We start from the raw sequence: 14207 nt of genomic DNA, 5'->3' as shown, positions 1-14207 counted from the left end.
ACAGTCATTTAAAAAGTAAATAAGTATAATAAAAGGAAAAAAAAAAATTGAACTTGGTTTTAGTACCACAGAAGTACCCAAAGTTGAGGAAATGTCTAATAATTTGTTCCATCTCTTAAACAATTTTCCTTTTTGACTGACATCACCTATTCCAACAAACCATTCATTTATAAAATCAGGGTTTTTTTTTTCCAATTTTATTTCTAATCATTGAATATTCTGTTTCTGTTACATAAGTAAAATATTTTATGTTCTTTTTTTAAGAATTCAAAATACAGTTGCTCTATCAGGTGTATAACATTGAGGCTGTCCATGATTTAGACGGGATCAGACAGTCATGCATTTTTCCATCTCATTGAATTGCTCATATTATTAGTATTCTAAACAGCTAATTAATATTCCGGGATCATTAAGCGCTCCTGATGTCGTCAGCTCACCTGGGACAAGGATTGGGAGGAGGGAAGGGTAGAGAAGGTCTGGCTGGTCAGGGAGAGGTACGGCAGTTCGTCCCACATGGGAGAGAGGGATTTGGGGATGAGTGAGAGCTGAAGAGGGTTAGAGGATGAGGAAGGGAGGATGGAAGTAATTGGACCAAGGGGAGGCTACATACAGACAAACACATTGCAATCCACATGAACACACATTTAAATGAACATACAAACGTATGTTAATGCATTCTCATATTCCACACACAAAAGTATGTTTCCACACACACATTTACACAGTGACGTTTTTGCTGACATGGTTACACACACACACACACACACGACAGAGACATGTTCTATAAGTGGACAAGGTAAATTAGAGAGGTAATTACTTTTTGTGCTGTCAGAGCTTCTAAAGGTTGAGAGATGCTGTATAAGACAGATGTGGCTCACTGCTGAATAGAGAATGAGAGCGAGACAGACAGACAGACAAGCTGATGGACAGGTCAGGTAGAGTTGATAAGAATAAAATGGTATCCAAATCACACTGTTTAAATGTTATAGACAGTTTTTACAAACTGTGATGATTCAACAGTATTAAACATTTTAAATCTCACCTTTTTATATTTTCATTTTTAAAAAATGAAAGTACACACATATAACACTAGACTTTGTGTTATATGATCTTGCATGAAAGTGGCTCCGGCGGTAAATTTGACATCTCTCTTCTGACTCCTGTAATCAGTTTCTCTATTTGTGGTGGACAATATTGCTAAAATCTTATTTCACGATATGAGTAATTTTATTTCTCAACAATATAAATCACAATACAGTTATTTTTGTTATTTTGTTTAATCTTTGGGTAACACTTTAATATGGGGAACACACATTCACTATTAACTACGACTTTTCCCCTAATAAACTCCTAATTTCCTGCTTATTAATAGTTAGTAAGGTAGTTGTTAAGTTTAGGTATTGGGAAGGATTAAGAATGTAGAAGAAGATAATGTAGAATAAGGCATTAATATGAGCTTAATAAGTACTAATAAGTAATATAAGTAATAAGTATTAATAAGTACTAATAACAGCCAATATTCTAGTAATATGCAAGCTAATAAGCAACTAGTTAAAAGACCCTAAAATAAAGTGTTACCAATCTTGGTTATTAAAAATAAGATGAAAGAGGCAAATTACAAACAACAAAACTAATACAGGAATGGGACAAATGAAACAGACAGTGCTTCAAATTTTTCAGGTAGAGCAGGTCTGTTTAACATGAGCAAGTAAGAAATTAAATAATCAGTTGTAAAACTAAAACATTGCATTGTCTCCTCTGTGTGAATTAAATATATGGGTCATTGACGAATAAGGTTTTTAAAAACTGTAAAAAACATAATGGATACATAATTGATTTTGAAGTTTTATTAAGTGTTAACAATGAGATTTTTTTTTTTAATCAATTAACTCTGCTTTTGTCATTTTTTACAAGATGGACAAAATTTCGGTTTTACCGAATGACACTTTTGGTTATACCGAATGACGATATTTTCAAACAATGCTAATAGCTAGCTGGCAAAAGAACAATCAAACATTTTATATTTAGTACAAGTTTTTAAAATATTACAACATTTTTCATGTTTTATAGCGGTTGTACCGAATGACCTGATGTTCCAGGATATGCGTATGAGCAAGTGAAAACATGAATTTTTCAAATAGTTAAGAGAGAGTTAGTTACTTTGCTTCATGACCATGTGGTCTTTTGCAGGTGTCTGAATGATGTCACATCCTGTCACATGATACTGAACACATGACTTGATCCAAAATGGTCCCTTTAAATTGGTTACTCCGAATGACATCAGTGAAATTCATTTTTCCGGACATTCTTTCTCATAACAAAGCAATGACTTCTACACATCATTTTGATACCATTTTGCACTATGTTGATATAAGATGTTATAAAATCATGCCAGAATTAAAAAAATATATACATTTATTTCATTTTAAGATATTTTAATCACAAATGAAATGGCTGTATTGGCCTTTGCACGGTTAAACCGAATGACACTTCAAAATCTTTAAAATACCTTTATATGTAGCAAAATATAATTAAAACCTTTTGGATTCAATAAAAGTGATCTATTTGGTCTACCTTACATACGCTGGATGTCATATCTTTATATATCCATATATCCATATGTTTTTTATTATTATTATTAAGGCCTTTGGACAAAAAAATTACCCATCACGTCATTGATCCATATACTGATTCTTATTAAAGCTACTAAATTTATTCACTCACAAGCAGTAAGTGATTCTCTTTTTCTTTTGTTGTTTGATTATCATAAAGGACATAGACCACATCAGGTATATTATGCTACTGTCACTTTGGGTATGTTCACACTTGGCATGTTTGGTTCGATAAAGCTGCTCTGTTAGTGTGGTTCATTTGAATAAGTGTGAACGCTGCCATCCAAACCTTTTCAGGGGGTCTCGATCCATTTCCAAATGAACTTTGTTGCTGTTTGACTGAAGTATAAACGCAACATGGACCAAAGACATCTAAATGAACCAAAAACAGGACATGATGTTACAAGATGCAACCCTAAAATGCACAGAATGCTCAAGGGTACCTTGCAATGTTGCCCATTACAGTTCAGTACAGGTGTCAGAACCGCATCTTCTTGCTTCAGACCTTTTAATGGACTGCAGCATTTTTGAGCACAGGGGTTTTTAATGTTACATCATTTGATGGCATTTAAATACTTGCAGCATGAGACATTTTTGTGCTGGATATAGTGCTGCTGGTAGCTGATTGATGTTGATCAAAGAGAGTTTGTAAAGCATCTTGAACTGAATCAGATATACAGTATTCATGTGGGGGGAATAAAGATGATTCCTGTTATGCTGATGCCCAGACGTCTTATCCTCCTGAAGCATTTAATGCCTTATCAGTCCATTGCTGTTACCTATACCAGCTAAAAATGCATGGCTTTGAGTCAGAGAATTCAAAGGCTTGTTCATCTGGTGCTCCACATTTGAAAAATGTATCTGATTGAGTAGCATTTAAAGGGTTATTTCACCCAAAATGAAATTTCTGTCATTAATTACTCACCCTCATGTCGTTCCACACCCGTTTGTTCATCTTCTGAACACAAATTAAGATATTTTTAATGAAATCCAAGAGGTATATGACTCGTCCATAGACAGCAATATAATCAACACTTTTAAGGTCCAGAAAGGTACTAAAGACATCGTTAAAACAGTCGACGTGACTGCAGTGGTTCAACCTTAATTTTATGAAGAGACGAAAACACTTTTTGTGCGCAAAAACAAAACAAAAATAACAACTTTATTCAACAATCTCTACAATCTCATTATCCTTATGCAGTTTTTGCACACAAAAATTTATTCTCGTCGCTTCATAATATTAAGGTTGAACTTTCCTTAATTTTATTAGCTTAATCGGTTCCTCAATTCAAGCCTCAAAACTGCTTAAGTTTCCTTACGTAATCTCTTGGTTTTATTAGTGAAATGTTCTCAATATTTTCCATACAACATTGAACCACAATTTTATTAATATACACACTATTTTTAATTATCACCTTAATTTTTTTTTTAATAAAAATTACAAGACATACATATTTTTTTGAAGCATACATATTTTTTACAATGTATGCTTCAAACCCTGTGGGAATAATCTTTTTTTTTTTTTTTTTTTTTCTGTCCAGGTCTTTTATCATGGATCAGTAATGGTGAAGCACAGTTGTTCTATAGCAGAAGCCGATGCTAATACAGTGAGTGAATACTGGGCCTGTGCCAGGACTGAAATGGTCCAGGTGAGGACATCAGGAGAGGACACTGCACTGTGTGTGAGTATGTGTGTGTGTGTGTGTGTAAAATCATACAGACAATAACGCTCTCTGCGTTATAACCCTGTCCAAATCTTTGTTTCAAGGACGCTGGACAGTGGTTTCAATGACTTACTCCTCAACACTGCTGTAGACTTTCTCTTTTACAGTATTGGCTACAGTTTTTTACAGCTTATACTATTTTTCATCCTCTCCTTTCTTTTTTCTTATGATGATCATGTCTGTGGACAGGAGTTTTGTTGTCTTGTGTATGTATACAGTATGTGTGTGTCCTTAGCTACACTTTGGGGACAGATGTCACAAAATTTCTCTTTAGGGATGTCTAGTTTGGATTAGTCATGAGTAATTATGGACAGAGCTAAGAAATGCCTATAAATTATATTGAATACATATAATACAAATGAATACATATAATTATATTTAATATTAAATAAAATTATATTTTGCTTAAAAATAAGTGGCCTATTTAGGGTCATAAAGATTTTTTTTTTTCATTTTTTCTTGACAATTAAACATATTTCTTAAGAACAATACTTTTGGGGTAAAAAAAGAGTGAGAATCTATTCATAACAGTCAGTACGTTTACATGGACAACAATATTCCGATATTAACCCGATTAAGACAATACTCTGATTAAGAAACTACCATGTAAACAGTGATTTTTGATAATCTTAATCCGGCTAAAGTCATACTCGAAATAAACACAAATCGAATTAAGACGTGGAGTATTTCTAATAGCATTATAGACATGTACACACCTTAATCACACTATTAACGTCATGTGGGAGTTTTCGCCACATTTTGCGACAGAACACGCGGCAGTGGTCAACTGTTTGACTGCAAAAAAGAGAGCAGGAAGGCACAAATGAAATTCCTCTCACCTCATCTCATCTCTCATCCAGTACCTCTGAGTTTGTCGTGGTGGCATGAAGAAAATTTTGACGTACAGACTCTGTTGCTGGAGAATTTGTATCCACCGTCATCTATTTGCACGTATAGCATGACAAATAATAAACTGAACTTGAAGCTTTCGTAAAATAAAAATGAAATGCCCAAAACTGTATATGGTACCATAATGAAGACGAGCTGCATGTTGATACGTAAAAATTCCAGAGAGAACATCGGACGGCGTGGCATAAGGGTTGTAATGACATTTGCCATTAATCAATCTATGTTCTATAACATGTAAAATGGGAACATGAAAAGGTTATTCTAAAAGCAACTCATGTAAACACCTTAATCAAAATATTGTCTTATTCAGAATAAGGTCAATAATTAGATTACTGCTGTGCATGTAAATGTAGTCAATGACTACGTTTACATGTGCACCAATAATGCGATTATTTCTCTTAATCAGAGTGAGGTCTTAATCGCAGTAAGATGTTTACATGACACAAGCAGAATCTTCACTCCAGTTTACGTGCAATTTTCATTACTCTGATTATTCGCTAATATGTATGGTTATACCACACTCAGATAGGCATACAGTATGCATGTTACCGGCCATTGTTTTAATCTACTCACATCAAATTCAAAATACATTTTTATGGACGTACTGGAAATTATTTGGTGTCGTGATGAACATCGCAATGCCAGATTTGCCTGCGTTTCCGTCACGTTCTTTTCGCCGTCTGGATGAAGATAGGAAGCAGAGACTGCGCAGCAAGTTGTGTTGACAGAGTTTTAGTGAAGAGAAAACTTCAGAATAATGTCACGGAGATCATTCATGAAGTTGTGTGAACAACACACGGCATCCGTGTATGTCCGGGCACATGCGCACTTTGGTCAGAGCGGGAATAACGCGATTAAGGTGTTTACATGCCTGTATATTGCGATTAAAATCGGCGTACACCACCTAGTTCAATGCGATTATGCTTACTACGATTATGAGCTTAATCGCATTACTTTAATCAAAGTATTGCTTTTACATGAGGTAAAGTTTAATTGCAATATTGCCAAAATCCACTGAATGAGAATTACAAAAAACTCAAAAGTAAATCATGAGATTGGGGTATAAAAATACTTTTTAATAATTTTTATTTATTTATTTATTTTTTTATACAGTATTTTGATGTTGTGGTGAAATCATGAAATTCCATTAAAAATTTAACCATCATCTATATGGTGGTGAGTAGTGCAGTACCAAAATTGTTTATCAAAATTTTTTTATCAAATAAAAATGTAAATTTGATCATTTCAAGCCAATAATTTGTCACAAAGGTTGTATTTCCTTTTACCGTGCTTGTTGGGTTAGTTGCATTTTATTATTTGCATTAAGTACTGTCTTTAGTATCCACACTCCTAAAAATAAAGGTTTTTATTGGCATTGATGGTTCAATGTAGAACCTTTTAACATCCATTTCACAAGGTTTTTAATATTGAAAAAAATACTCTTTTAAGAACTGTTCACCAAAATGTTCTTTAGGGGACAAAAAATGGTTCTTCTATGGCATCCCTGTAAAACTCCCCCTTTTGAAACCTTTAATTTTAAGAGTGCACAACAGATCAGACTTCTGACCCACCAGTTGAGAATTCAGATAGCTGGCTAAATGTGTGTTTGTGTGACTGAATGTGTGTTTGACAACTTTTCAGTCAGCTGTTTAAACTTTGGAGGAGGTCTTCTATGATCTGGACTGTCCCGCTGTCCTTTATTTCTCTGTCCCTCTCACTGACACTAGCAAAAGTGAGGGTTCTCTTACACATTTGCCACACACTTCTTTTGTTTTCTTACCATCCCTTCGCCTCCGCGTCACTTTCTGTGTTTACAGCCGCACACATTCTTTTCTCCTCCTTCCGGAGCACTTACGCCAATTTCTGGCTTGACATAATCTGAAATGGTGCTTAAGTGAATTTATGTTGTGCTCAGTGCATTAACTTCTGCCGTTTTTGCCTTTATGTTACGGAGAGCTTTTGTGCGAGCCCGCGGAAGAAAGAGAGAGAGAATGAGAATTTGAAACCCAGACCACGGACTAGACGGCCTATCAGTATTCAGCGGAGAAAGTGAGTGATGGAGAGAGAGAGAAACGGAGGAAAGAAAGGAGGAGGGGGTGATGTATCAATATTCTGAGTAGTGTTTGAGGGCAAGAAGAACGAACCGGGGAGGGGTGGGAGAGGGGCGCGGGTGCGCGAAACAGTCCGAGCGGGTTTATTCGCTCAATGTTTGTTAGTGCGAGAGCCCGTTGGGGCGAGATGATATCGGTAGAGCAGTTACGCTGAGGACGGAAACTCAAGTATGTGTTTGTCTGAGAGAAGTGTTGTTCAAGTCGAATGTGACGGAATCTTAGCCGAACGCTAGCCATAACTCCACTCTCCCTCTCTCTTTTTTACTCTGTGTGCTAATCAGCATTTGAAAGGCAGCTTTGACAGTGAGAAAGAAAAGTGAGGGCAGCGGGGAGGAGGGAGTGTAAACGAGAAAGAAACGAGAGAGAGAGAGAGAGTGAAAGAGAGAGAGAGGTAGGGGCCGTACAAGCATTTCTTTTATATTTACTAGCGATTGAGGAGAGAGAGAGAGAGAGGGGGAGCGGGTGAAGAGACGACCGGTGCGTGCAGCTTTCCCAAGAGGAAATGAAAAGAAAAGAAGCTCAACGAGGAAAGAGAGAGAGCCAAAGCGGGGAGCACGCCAGAGAAGGAAACAGACTCGCATCCTCTAACTCCAGTCATATCTGAGGCGATCCCGGTTGGAAAGTGAGGGAGGAGAGAGAGCGCGGTCGCTGCCGCCGTGCGCTCTCAAACACACACACACACACACGCTCTTGCGGCAGCAGACCGCTGTGTGTTCGCCTGCTCTTTTGTGCCAGCAGCTGGGATTGTTCTTGGCCCCGTCTGACCCCCTTGTCACCCCCCGTGTGAGTGTTTGTATGTGTGTGTGGGAGTGCGAGGGGTCCTGGAACGTGGACTGAGCGGAGGGGAGGGTCACGGTTCGGGTGTCCGGACGGGTCGGAAGAAGAAGAGGAGGAGGGATACGAGTGCCTTCGAAACAGCTGCTCAGAGGTGGACATGCACATCAGGTGAGTCCCCTTAACTGCTATTGACGCACACATGTCAGACTGTCACATGCGTATCTGACAGTTTTAAGTCTTAAGGGTTTCTTCTTTCTCCTCAAACTTGTTGATGACTTCATGCCGGGAGGTTTGGCTTCCTGGGAAAGTTTTTGGGAAAGACACTTTGCTCATAAGTACACTCGTCTTTCCCCCTTGATGGCGGAGGTATTGGGAGCGGAGGGGAGGAACGCTGGGGTTAATTGTGCGGACCACCTTGGCTCATTCTCAAACATCATCTCTCACTTAATTAGTGGATTTTACAAGATTAGTGCGCTTTGCATTGACGGCGTGTTCTGTGGAAGGTAGTGAATGGTAGCGGCGAGGCGCTTGTCTTCTGTTATCTGATGTCTTTGGATTTAACAGCTTCTTCTAAATGACTGGATTTGTATTAGAAATGAAAAGGGTTGGTAAATATTAACCTTTTCCTTCATCAGTCAATTTGGGCTTAGCGTGGGATTATTAAAGAAACTAAATAGCTATTGTAATAATGTGTTTTAATTCAGTTCTGCTTGTTTTTAAATGAACTTTTTGCTTAAACCCAAAATGTTTAAATAGATTTTTTGAAATTGATCATTAATATTGTAACAACAAATGTTATAAAAATGATCATTTTAATAACAATAATAATAATTTGACACAAAACGATTCCTAATTTGTCGCACATCCTAGAAAATTTAGTTGGATTCTTTGATAGTGGCAACATTACAATATTCATCTTTGCATGTGAATATGATGTAATATTACAAATAATAATAATGACAAAGTGTATTTTCAAGCAGGTGCACAAAATAATTTCACTTCAGATACGTTTATTATTATTACTCAGTAGTTACCGTGTACTTACATACTTAAGTGTAACCAGAATATTAATTTCTAATGTGTGTTTTTCAGCTAAAATCCTTCATGAACTGAAAGTTCAGACTGTTTGACAATTAGAATTATTTTAACACTTTCACACTTACTATAGCAGCAGTTAACCAGGAAGAAAAACAAAAAGTGAGTGAAAAACTTTCCTGGGACTTTAGTTTTAAGAGGGTGGAAGTTTGTTTACTGTTTCTTCTCATCGTTTTGCATTGGTTGTGTGTTTCAATCAATAGCTTCATATTAGTTTGCAAATCTACCTGTTGCTCATTAAATGTATTTGTTTGAACACAAGTGAAAATGAGCAGTTGTTAAAGCTTAAGCAGCTTTTTCCACCTGGCCTGACTGTTAAAAATGACTTTCATTAGTGTAATATAATGTAATTTCGTTACCTGAAACAGCATTTTTTTAAAAATTATTATTATTATTGCTAATCCCGAGTTGGATAAATGGCCTTTTTTAAATTGTTGTTGTTTAGACTCTGGCTGGACAGTGTTTTCTGTGAAAAAGCTTGTTACGTTACAGCATTACTATTTAACATAGTGTTAATCAAAAACACAAAAATGGCCATTTTATTGAAAGCGAGCCGCCCTGTTAGTAAAGCATACACATCCTAAGACTACATCCGCATATGCGGAAGACATCAGGGGCATCTTGGAAATGAACGTGAATTGAGAATTGATAGAAGTTATGCAGGTATGTACAAGAGAGCTATAGGACCATAAAAGTCGTCACACACAAACACACACACTCTCAGAGCGGGACAGACAGGCCTGGTGACAGACAGTGTCAGGGAGGTGTCAGTGAGAAGCTGTTGGTGTCACACTTGGTTGACCTGATCTGTGGTCAGGCTGTCCACTGCAGCCCGTTGTGACTCCTTACATAACCACTTCCTGCCACTCACACCCAGCTCTGCAGGGACGCGCACGGATATTTATATACTCAACATACACACACACACACACGTCAATATGCCCTTATAAACACACACACACTAACAAACAAGAGCCCCTGTCGATATACAGACCCTTCAGTCTTCTGCAGATTTTGACCTCCTGCATCCTTAAAATTTTCTCTTATCATCCATAACCTGTACACAAGCATCACACAAGGGTGAGAGATTGCCTTACGACAGTCATGTATTGTCAGTATATAGATGTGTGAATCTTGTGAAAATAATTAGGCCATTTTTCACCTCAAAATGAATAGAAATAAAATAAAAATAATAATAAAAAAAATATTCTTTTAAGAATTTTTTTGCATTGAGACAATATTTTCAGGACAAGCCTTTTCTCCACAAATTCACCAAAAAATATTTTTTTACAATAATTTAAATTATAAAGTACAAAAAATTACGTATAAATTTTTAACACACACACACACACACATATATATATATATATATATATATATATATATATCTCTCATTATGCTAAACTTTTTCTACATTTAAATCATACGAGTTTTGGGGAAATGTGATTAAGCTTATTTTTTCCCACAAATTAAAAAAAAGTCAGCATTAAAGTACATGTGATGTTTATTAAATTATATATTTATATGTGACTCTGGACCACAAACCCAGTCATAAGGGTCAATTTTTTGAAATTGAGATTTATATATAATCTGAAAGCTGAATAAATAAGCTTTCCATTGATGTATGGTTTGTTACGATAGGACAATATTTGGAATCTGAGGGTGCAAAAAAATCTAAATATTGAGAAAATCGCCTTTAAAGTTGTCCAAATGAAGTGCTTAGCAATGCATATCCACTCACAAAAATCAATTTTTTATATATTTATGTTAGGAAATGTACAAAATATCTTCATGGAACATGAATCTTTACTTAATATCCTAATGATTTTTGCCATAAAAGAAAAATCGATAATTTTGACCTATACAATGTAATGTTGGCTATTGCTACAAATATACCCGTGCAACTTATGACTGGTTTTGTGGTTCAGGGTCACATATTATATTTGCATTACAGTAGCCTTAGGGAAATATGTTTAATTGCAATTAAAATATTGAATCAGTTCAATAATTGTATCAATATTTATCTTACTTTTTTTCTTTTGATTAAAGGATGAAATATGACCCGGACATGTTCAAGAAAGTTTTTATGCGATTCACACTCATATCCTGCAGTTGTCCGTGTCGAAAAAAGCAAGAAACATGCATAGACTATATACATTTTATATACATATATATCATTAAATGTATCCATCATAGTGCAAAATCCTCTAATTCTCAATGGTGTGCAAATGGTGTTGTACTTTACTGTTTAAATGCACTGATGTAGCTCCATGACTGCAAATAGACTCTAGACTTCTCTCTGACATTCTCTCTGTGGCGATTTGACCCTGTGTGCGTTCTCTGCCTGAGGGGCGAATACTGTGTGTTTCGGATTGTGTATTTTTTAGCAGTATTCAATTAACTACAATACAAGTGTTTAATATTCTGAAATGCAGTTTTTTTTTTCCTCCATAGTTCATTAATTTTTGAAAAGTTATAGAACTGTGCACATCCAACCCAAGTCAAGATTATTTAGTTCATGTTGAAATCTCTCGACATATGCTGGCATATCTGAATTAGAAACTCTGGAAGAGACACATGTGAAGTCTGTTGAATGATTGTTTAGTTTAAGGGTTAAGAAAAGCAAAACAATTATTGATATGTTTGCTCTCAACCTCTTAGTCCCTTTTATTCATTTATTTTTCTATTTAAAATGGTATCAAAAAGATCTCAGGAGCCAGTCCAGCATCCTTTACGCTTTCCGTTTTTCTGTTGCGGGTCAGAGGCGGGTAGGGTCAGTTTGATCTAATCAAATGGGGTATTGATTCCATTTGATAATTAATGGGCCAGGTGAAGATGAAGATGCAGCCTCCAGCTCTGAGGATTTGAGAGGAACCTTGGACTGGAAGTGATGGGAAGCCGCCAAGGTCAGCGGCAAACCACAAGAGTCCAGCCAGAGCACAGAGCGAGAGAGGTCCAGTTAAATGAGATAGGGAGAGAGAAATGCTGTTGACCAGAGCTGATTTATCAGCGTTCGAAGAAAATGAGACAACATCTGACTTCCTAATGTTGGACTTCAAATGCGGAGAGATGTGAAGAGAAATTAGTATTCTGCAGAAACAGCTCCATATATTGATGGAAAACTACATGCAGTATATATGTGTGTGTGTTGCTGAACTATTTGCACTTCAAAGATGTTGGATTAATAATTCCAAAAGCACATATAATTGAATGTTACATGAGACAACATCATTTCTGCAGTTATTCCCATTAAACGGTAATTTGAAATGCTCTTTATAGGTGCATCAAAGACAAAGAGGAGGTAAATTATGGACATTTTCTTTAATGCATGACTCCATGTTAATATTTTAAAGTCGACGTTTGTTCTCAAATGTATTTTAGTGACATATGGGTGACTTTGTCTTTGTAACTTTTGCAACCTTTGCAGAAGTAAAGTGTTCTGGCAAACGTCTGGTGAAGATTGCTGCAAATTTGCCACTAATTAATCCCAAGTTTGCAGCAAAATAAACAGTTTTTACAAGAGAACAAACTGGACCTTTAGGATTGCATTGAAAATCAACACATTGAACTATTTAAAGAAGTGAAATTGGATGTTTAGGTGACATGGTGCAGTGAACATTGAAAGTAAAAGAAATACGGAAGGTATCAGTTCACTTTTCATGTAACTTTTGTATAATAAAATGCATCAGAAATATTGTAAACATAATTTACAGTCAATAATTGCACTTTCACATTTTAACTTTAAACGACTACATAACAAAAGTACAAACGACAAAATGCACTTTAAATACGAAACGAAAAAATGAAAATTCTGTCATCACCTTCAGATCATTACAAACCGTATCACTTTCTTTCTTCTGCGAAACATAAAAGCTGAAATTTTGAATATTTTGTACATTGTTTTCCATGCATTTACAATAAAATGAGATGTTTGAAATTAATGAAACTTTGAATAAATTCGCAAAAGTCTTCTGAAGCCATTCGACAAATGATTCTTGCGTATCGAATGGCTTGAGAAGACTTGGAATATAAGGCACAAGTTGTCTGGTTTATTTTTATAAGTTTATTGTGCTTTTTTGAAGCATGAACGCTTCAGTCACCATTCATTGTAATTGTATGGAAAAGAACGACCATTCCATTATTCACAATTTCTCCTTTTGTGTTCTGCAGAAGAAAGTAAGTCATTTGGAATGACGTGAAGGTAAATGATGTCCGAACTGTCAGTTTTGAGTAGTACTAGTACTTACACTTTATCCAAAGCTGAAGGTGAAATTTCACTGTCAATTGTCAATCACTCAGTGTCAGGTTAAACTCTACAAAAAGAAAGTTATGGCTGGAAATCTGTGTGACGTGACTGGCCCACCACAGCTGTTTGCCGTTTAGATTTATTAAGAGAAAAAGGGGAAAAGGAGACGGGTGCCAGGAAAGTGAGAGAGAAAGTGCCCGATGGCCACATACAGGAATTGTTTTCTTCTTCTGTCAAAGGCATTCAAAGGTCAAAGTCACCAGAGTCACCCTGCATTACAAAAAATGAATAATCCAGAATGTTCCAGAGGTCCTTCACGCATCCTCATACCACTGCATGTGACATTTAAAACGGAATGGCAGTGTTATATCTGGCCTGGAAATGTGGGACCAATAAATTTTGTGTGAGAGAAAAGAGAGGGAGTTTGTGTGTGTGTGAAAGTGAGTTAGTAATAGACGTGGTGTATTGTCTCCGTGCAGATTGGCTTAAATGTGCTCATTTTCCCCATTTGGCAGTTCCATAGGGAGGGGCGGAGCACACTAACGAACCTCTGACAGCTGGAGGCCCTAATTAACGATCCCCTCTGAAAACAAACAGCCACAGGCTCGCCAAACACACACCCAGGCTTGGTTTGCTCCCGCAACCCGGCATGAGCCAAATCCCACCGCATACAAACCATACATGATGCAGTTAGGATCCACGTCCTTGTTGCTATTGGAACATCTGTATTAAA

At 36.4% G+C, this 14207-nt stretch overlaps 1 protein-coding gene across 2 annotated transcripts in view; it reads left to right on the top strand.

Annotated features, from left to right (window-relative positions):
- Positions 1–6365: 6365 nt before the first annotated feature.
- The window catches only part of npas1 (neuronal PAS domain protein 1), a 51595-nt gene continuing 43753 nt past the window's right edge, over positions 6366–14207 (top strand). The window contains exon 1 of one of the 2 annotated variants that reach the window (XM_051863831.1): positions 6366–8301. The gene's annotated coding sequence lies outside the window, so the exon portion shown is untranslated. Of the gene's footprint in view, positions 8302–8478; positions 8738–14207 lie in introns of those variants that run through there. The other variant, XM_051863832.1, reaches the window with a different exon arrangement.

This window comes from Ctenopharyngodon idella, chromosome 15 (assembly GCF_019924925.1).
Source record: "Ctenopharyngodon idella isolate HZGC_01 chromosome 15, HZGC01, whole genome shotgun sequence".
NCBI classification, from domain to species: Eukaryota; Metazoa; Chordata; class Actinopteri; order Cypriniformes; family Xenocyprididae; genus Ctenopharyngodon; species Ctenopharyngodon idella.
The sequence above is the reverse complement of the archived record's forward strand: the minus strand, read 5'-3'. Positions and strand labels throughout refer to the sequence as shown.